Below are 8360 nucleotides of genomic sequence, written 5' to 3' on the forward strand. Positions count from 1 at the left end.
CATGGGAAGCGTCCCTAGAAAAGGCAAAAAAAGGACAAAAAAAAAAAAAAAAGAGAGAGAAGGAACAGCAGTTTGGTTGTTTGGATCTGGTGTGTGTGACAACAGAGGCTGGTGTGGATGCTCTGTGTCTTATCACTCCTCAGCCATTTGGAGGTAGTCAAAGCTCTTACTGACAGTGGACCAATGATCTTGGTGGGATAAACCACATATGCATGAATACTGCAACCAACTTTCTTCAATGACACCACTGGAAAACAAACAATATAGTCATCCCACTGGTTCCAAGACCCCCTACAGATACCAAAATCCTTTCTATAAAATGCATACATAGGGAGTTCCTGTTGTGGCTCAACAGGTTAAGAACCTGACTAGTATCCATGAGGATATGGGTTCAATCTCTGGCTTCACTCAGTGGGTTAAAGGATCCAGCATTGCCATGAGCTGTGGTGTAGGCTGTAGACACAGTTCAGATCTAATGTTGCTTTGGCTGTGGTGTAGGCTGGCAGCTGCAGTTCTGATATGACCCCTAGCCTGGGAACCTCCATATGCCGTAGGTGAAGCCCTAAAATAAATGGCATACATAGTATTTGCACATAACCTACGTGCATCTTCCCATCTACTCTACTCTAAATCCTCTCTGGACAACTTACAATACCTAATACAGTATAAATGCTATGTAAATAGTTGCCTGACTGCAGCAAATTTAAAATTTTGCTCTTTGGAACTTCCTGGAATTCTTTTCTTGAATATTTTTGATCCTCAGTTGGTTGAATCTGTGGATGTGGTGCCTATGGATATGGAGAGCCAACTGCACAGATGATTGGAATATAGCATCTGGCTTACGTTCAAACAGTTGCACCATACCAAACTTCATCTCTTTGCTATGGTGCCTAGGGACTCCAAGACATTTAGCAATCAATCTGGTATCTAAAGAGAGGAAAGGACCTTCCTTTTTGGCATGTTGGCACGAGGAACAGGTCAGACTATCTTCTACCTCCCTCTTGTGAATGGCTGGCTCATAGAAGGAGAAGTCTACCATGAACCACAGAAAACTCCTACAAAAATTTCTTCTCTGTGACTTTAGGCTCAAACCCATGGAGTCTATGGCTAACCTATAGACGAAGGGAGAAAAACCAGAAATCAGAAACATGAAGATTATATTATATTTCAGATGTAACATATACATAATTTTTAAACATAAGCAACATGCCCATTTGGAGATGGAAAAAACCAAGGCTCAAAGAGATGTGAGTGTGTGTCTCATATTCCCATCTCTTCCTTTGCTTTTCTGCCTCAGCTCTATGTCAGCCTGTCCCAAGGATGACTACAAAAACACAGTCCAGAAGATATAATACTTTCAGGGTGCTTAGAGAAAAACGCTTACATCTTGGAATCCTTTACCCAGAAAAACTGTCTTTAAGAAAAACAAAACAAAACAAAGAAAAGCAAAATATGGACTTTTCAGACAAACAAAGATGAAGAGATTTTTATCATTGAAAGTTCCACACACTAAAGGGAATTCTGAAGCAGCCTTTCTCAACTGGGGTTCCGTAAGAGAACAACATCTTACAGAAAAGGTTTTCAGTGATTAGTTTGCTACTATATCATTGTAGATGCATATTACAGAAGGTAATTCATGACAGACCATGGATGCTTTAGGGCATTACAACTCCTTAAAAAACCCTAGTTGAGGAAAGATGGACTGAAGAGTATACTGTCAGCAGAAAGAAAATCACCTCAAAGGGAAGGTCTGAGATTCAGGAAAGAATGTGGGACCAAGAAAGGATGTTGAAAATGTGAACATTATCTCAGTGAAAACATACTGATGTCTATTTTGAGAGTAAATTCAGTCTAAAATTGTAAGATTAGGGGGAAAAGGTCATGTAGGGTAAGAGGAATGTGATAGCAAAAATAGCAATCCCAGGTTTCTGTAATGCTCAGATATTAACTTTGGACTGTTGAATACTTACGTTAGTAAACTTAGTGTAACTGTTAAAGAGTGTGCATAATTCTTGAACTTAAAAAAAGCCCAAAGGGGATAAACAGAGTGAGAAAAAAACAGCTAAGAAGTCAGCTATCACTTTTATTAAAGATACAAGGGGGAGTTCACATTGTGGTACAGCAGAAACAAATCCAACTAGTATCCATGAGGACATGGGTTCAATCCCTGGCCTCTCTCAGTGGGTTGGGGATCTGGCATTGTCTTGAGCTGTGGTGTAGGTCATAGACGTGGCTTTGATCCCATGTTGCTATGGCGTAGGCCAGCAGCCACAGCTCCAATTCGACCTCTAGCCTGGGAACTTCCATATGCTGCAGATACATCCCTAAAAAAGCCAAAAAAGAAAATAATAATAAAAAAAGAAAGGCATAAGGGAGCAGAAGACAAGAAGTGGGAAAACAAACCCATGTTAAGATGGTATAAATAAACACATGTACATCAGCCACCACAGTAAATTAAAAGGTAAAATTTGGCAGTGGCCCCCATATGAGTGGGACTGGATCCATTCACCCATCAGCTTTGGGACAGCCTGGTCCCCACAAATAGCTATATGGTAACTGGCCCAGCCCACCAGCAGGCCAACTCTAGATCCTGGGCCCCTGACCTGGCAACCACCACTCCAGAGCCTGACTCCATCCACCAGTGGGCCAGCACTAGTCCTGCTAACCCCCGCCTGCCCAAGGCCAGTCGCCTCCGCATAAGGCAGGGCCTGGCAGCAAACAAGATCAGGGATCAATGAAGCCTACCAGACCACTCACAACCATCAGCCCACCGTAACAGAAAAACCCATGCAGCCCACATATGGGGCATTCCTAGAGCACACAGCTCTGATAACCAGGGTGCTTCTGGGCCCCCTAGGATGTCTCCTGTAAAAGGTACTCCCCAAGGTCAAGAAATGTAACTAACCTACAGATACATACAAATAAACACAAAACAACAAATTAGGCAAAATGAGGCAACAGAGGAAATGTTCCAAACAAAAGAAAAAAATAAAACCCCAGAAGAACTAAGTGAAGTGGAGATAGGCAGTCTACCTGAGAATGAGTTCAGAGTGATCATTATAAAGATGAACAAAGAACTTGAGAGAAGAATGGATGCATAGGGAGAGAAATTAGAAGTTAGGTTTTTTGTTTGTTTGTTTTGGTTGTTTTTTTTTTTTTTTTTTTTTTTTTGCTTTTGTTGTTTGTTTTTGCTTTTTAGGGCCACTCTTGTGGCATATGGAAGTTCCCAGGCTAGGGGTTGAATCAGAGCTGCAGCTGCCAGCCTATGCCACAGCCACAGCAAAGCAGGATACAAGCTACATCTGCAACCTACACCATAGCTCATGGCAATGCTGGATCCTTTACCCAGTGAGCGAGGCCAGGGATTGAAACCACATCCTCATGGATCCTAGTCAGGTTCATTTCTTCTGAGCCACAGTGGGAACTCCTGAGAAGTTACAAGTTTTTAACAAGTTCAGCACCACCAAACCAGCTTTTCAAGAAAGGTTAAAGAGATTTCTTTAAGCAAAAAAGAAATGTTCACAACTAGAAACATGAAAATTAGGAAAGGAAAAAGCACACAATGGCAAATATACAGTAAAGGTATATTTATATATCAGCCATGTATAAAACTAGTAAGAAGGTTAAAAGACAAAAATAACAAAATTATCTATATCCACAATAAGTAGTTAAGATACACGAATCTAAAATATATAAAATATGATGTCAAAAAAGTAAACATGGGGGTGGTGGTAAAAATGTAAGGCTGTTAAAATGCATTTGAACTTAAGAAATCAACAACTTAATTGCATATATACCTATAGTTTGCACGGGGTGGAGAACATAATTATGTAATACCTTTGTATGGTGACAGACTGCAACTAGACTTACCTGGTGATCATTTTCAAATATATAGAAATATCAAATCACAATGTTGTGTAACAAGAACTAACATAATGATGTAGGTCAATTATGCTTAAAAAACAAACAAGCAAACAAACTCATAGAAAGAGATGATTTGTGGTTACCAGAGTTGGGGGGTTGGGGGAGAGGGAACTGGATGAAAGTGGGCAAAAGGTACAAACTTCCAGTTGTAACGTAACGAAGTGCTAGGTATGTAATGTTCACCATGATAAATATACTTAACATTGCTTCATGTTATATATGAAAGTTCTTAAGAGAATAAATCCTAAGTGTTATTATCATAAGAAAGAATTTTTTCTATGTCTTTAATTCTGTGTCTGTAAGATGATGGATGTTCACCAAACTTATTGTGATAATCATTTCATGATCTAATTCAAATCATTATGCTGTACACTTTAAACTTAGTGCAGGATGTTAATTACACCTCAATAAAACTGGAAGGAAAAAAAAAAGATTTAAAGGACAAGGGTCTTCCTCCAGGACCCTAGTGCCTGGATTAAGGCAGAATTAAATATTATCCACCAGTGTGCGCCCAGCTGTAGCACAGAGCACAAGCTCAGTAAGATGTCCTGAATGAGTTAACCACTGTCTACCAGGTGTAGAAGGATATGACACTATTTTAGGGGACAGACTTGGGTGAGGGTCATACGGTCTTGGTATGTCCTGAGAATCACAAATAACTTGTTACAACACAGAACATAGTTGAGAGTTCTCGCTGTGGCTCAGTGGGTTAAGAATCTGACACCGTCTCTCAGAGGATGCAGGTTCAATTCCTGGCCTCTCTCAGTGGGTTAAGGATCCAGCATTGCCACAAGCTTCAGCAAAGTTCACAGATGCAACTCAGCTCTGGTGTTGCCATGGCTGTGGCATAGGCTGGCAGCTGCAGCTCTGATTTGCCCCCTAGCCTGGGAATTTTCATATGTTGTAGGTGTGGCCATTAAAAAAAAAATGTGGTTCGAATGAGGAAGTTATGATAAGTGGGGCTGGAAAGGGATTATGAAAACCCCAGTTTAGGAGTTCCCATCATGGCTCAGCAGAGACCAATCTGATTAGCATCCATGAGGATACAGGTTAGATTCCTGGATTTGCTCAGTGGGTTAAAGATCTGGCATTGCTGTGAGCTGTGGTGTAGACTGCACATGGGATCCAAGCTGCATCTGCGACCTACACCACAGGTCACAGCAACGCCAGATCCTTAACCCACTGAGCGAGGCCAGGGATCGAACCTGCAACCTCATGGTTCTTATTTGGATTAGTTTCCACTGTGCCTAGGAGTCAACTTTAAAACCAGAGTTGGAGTTCCCGTCGTGGCTCGGATCTGGCGTTGCTGTGGCTGTGGTGTAGGCTGATTTGACCTGCAGCTGCAGCTCCGATTTGACCCCTAGCCTGAGAACCTCCATATGCCGCAGATGGGGCTCTAAAAAAAAAAAAAAAAAAAAGGAAAGAAAAGAAAAAGAAAATCCCAGTTTATAAAAAGTTGGGTAAAATAAATAGCTGTCTGTCTTCCAAGAATTTTACTTCACTGAAACCTAGAAGCATATCAGAGCACATGTCAACCTCATACATAAGTAAAGCATAATATTTTTGGTGCCTTGATAACCATCTGTGGTATTTGACATTTATTTAGCCAAAAGGAAATAAAGCCCAGTATCTCAACAATAAAATCATATTTCTCTCAGTTTGGAATAATGAAAAAGTCCTGGAGAAGGTTAGGGTTGCTGGTTGTATGACATCATTAATGTACTTAATGACGTGAATCATACACTTAAAATGATTAAAATGATAAACTTTATATTATGTATTTTTTACCACAATAAAAATATTTTAATACTTGAAAAAAGGTAAACGTTGTCAGACATTATTTTCAAAAACCCTAAATACATGAGTTTATTAAAAGGTACACCTTTAACATAGGACACAGAATAGTTGAAAATTCAAAGATTAAAAAAAAAATACCATGCAAATTCTTAGCAAAGAAAGCTGAAGCAATTGTGTTAATGTTAGGCTTAGGGTTAGGGTTAGGGAAGGGTCAAAGGTGTTACCAGATATAGAGAGTTACTAATAGGGACAAAAGATTCAATTCATGACAGAGAGATAATTATTCCAGAGTTGTTTGTTGGTAAACATTTAGCCTTAAAGTACATAAAGCAAGTGTTTCCAAGTCTATACGTAGAAAAAGACAAAGGGAAGTACTTTACACTTGAGAAAAGTTTTTGAAACTGAGATATGATTTATACTATAAAATCCACTCTTTAAAAGTGTTCAATGCAGTGGTTTTTAGTCTAGTACATCCACAAGTGTGTGGCACCATCTCCACCTTGTAAACCCAGAACATTTTTATCACTCCATAAAGAAAGCCTGTGCCCACTCACCATCTCTCAGCCCCTGGTGACCACCAACCTGCCTTCCATCTATACAGATTCACCTCTTCTGATCTTTTCACGTCCGTGGAATCATATGCTATGTGGCCCTTTGGCACTGGCTTCTTTCACGTGGCAATGTATGTGTTGTAGCACGTGTGAAAACTTCATTCTTTTTTATGGCTGAGTGATATTCCTTCATCTGGAGAGACACTATCTGCTTGTCCATTCATCAGTTGACGGGTATTTATGGTCTACTTTTTGGTTGTTATAGTGAGTAATGCCACTGGGAACATTCATGCACAAGGTTTTGCACTGATATCTTTCTTTTTTTAAAATTTAATTTATTTATTTATTTTAATTTTTTTTGTGTGTCTTTTTGTCTTTTCTAGGGCCGCACCCGAAGCATATGGAGGTTCTCAGGCCAGGCGTCTAATCGGAGATGTAGCCGCTAGCCTAAGCCAGAGCCACAGCAACGCATGATCCAAGCCATGTCTGTGACCTACACCACAGCTCATGGCAACACTGGATCCTTGACCGACTGAGCAAGGCCAGGGATCGAACCTGAATCCTCATGGATATTAGTCAGGTTCGTTAACCACTGAGCCACAATGGGAACTCCTGATATGTCTTTCAATTCTCTCATATAGGCACAGAATTACTGGGACATATGGTAACTCTATATTTAACTTTTTGAGGGGTAGCCAAACTCTTTTCCTAAGGGGCTACACTCTTTTACACTCCAATGAATGTATTTTTTAAATCAAATGAATTTACAGTGAATGAGGGTTCCGGTTTATTCACATCCTTACTAACACTTGTTTTTAATCTATTTTTTGGATTATAGCCATCCAAGCGTGTGTGAAATGCTATCACATTACAGTTTTGATTTGCATTTCCTTCAAAATTTGTCCTCAAACACTGAATCCAAAATGTAGTAATAGAGTAAGGCAACTGGATTTTAAGATGACAAAAATCATCTCTGAAGTTTCATCTGCCTCTCAGCTCTCATGCTCACAGGAGGCTGGTCTGCAGCAAGTGTCACTTTAGGACTACTTTTCCCCTCAAGGCATGTACCCTTTTCCTTCTTCAGCAAGTCGGAGTAAATAAACCATTCACAGTTTATATGTCCTCCTACGTCGCTATTATTATCTACAAAGTATGGTATTAAAGTTTTCTTTTTCCAAAGCTATTTTTTCCCCTTTTTTAATTTTTTTATTTGGCTGCACCCGTGGCATATGGAAGTTCCTTGGCCAGGGATCAACTCTGAGATGCAGCTGCAAGCTTCGCCACAGCTGTGGCAATGCAAGGTCCTTAACCCAGTGTACAGGGCAGGGGATCTAACCCTCACTGCTGCAGAAACAATGGCTTTTGGAGTGCTCTTCTCCCTGGCAGGCTGCTCCCTCCTTTCTCAGTATCAGGTGCTCCGGAGTTCACTTTTTTTTGTCTTTTTAGGGTGGCACCTGCAGCATATGGAGGTTCCCAGGCTAGGGGTCCAGTTGGAGCTGTTGCTGCCAGCCTACACCACAGCCACAGCCACACCAGATCTGAGCCATGTCCTTGCCCCACACCACAGCTCACAGCAATACTGCGTCCTCAACCCACTGAGCGAGGCCAGGGATCGAACCCGCAACCTCATGGTTCCTAGCCAGATTCGTTTCTGCTGCGCCATGACAGGAACTCCTGGAGTTCACTCTTGATCCCTTTTCTCAGTCCAAACTCACTTCATGGGGATCTCATCCAGGCTCATGCCTTTAATAACAACTCCAGGAAACCTAAATCTGCATCTCTGCCCAGACGTCTCCCCTGAACTGCGTGCTGTAGACTCAGCAGCTTATGAGGTGTCTCCTAGAGCTTCTGAGACCTCCCTTACAGGCCAAATCCCCAGCCACCTGCATCCCAGGTGATGGAAACTCCTTCCTTAGGCCCAACACCCTGGAGTCATTTTCAAATCCTCTTCATTCCCCTCACCCCACAAATAATCCAGAAGTCCAGCACTCCTCTCCACATTATGGCCACAACCTCGTCTGAGCAGTAGCAGCTGGCACACGGACCTCTGCAATAGCCTCTGGACCAATCTCCTTTCTTCAGCCCACT

This window comes from Sus scrofa, chromosome 9, assembly GCF_000003025.6.
Source record: "Sus scrofa isolate TJ Tabasco breed Duroc chromosome 9, Sscrofa11.1, whole genome shotgun sequence".
Taxonomy (NCBI): Eukaryota; Metazoa; Chordata; class Mammalia; order Artiodactyla; family Suidae; genus Sus; species Sus scrofa.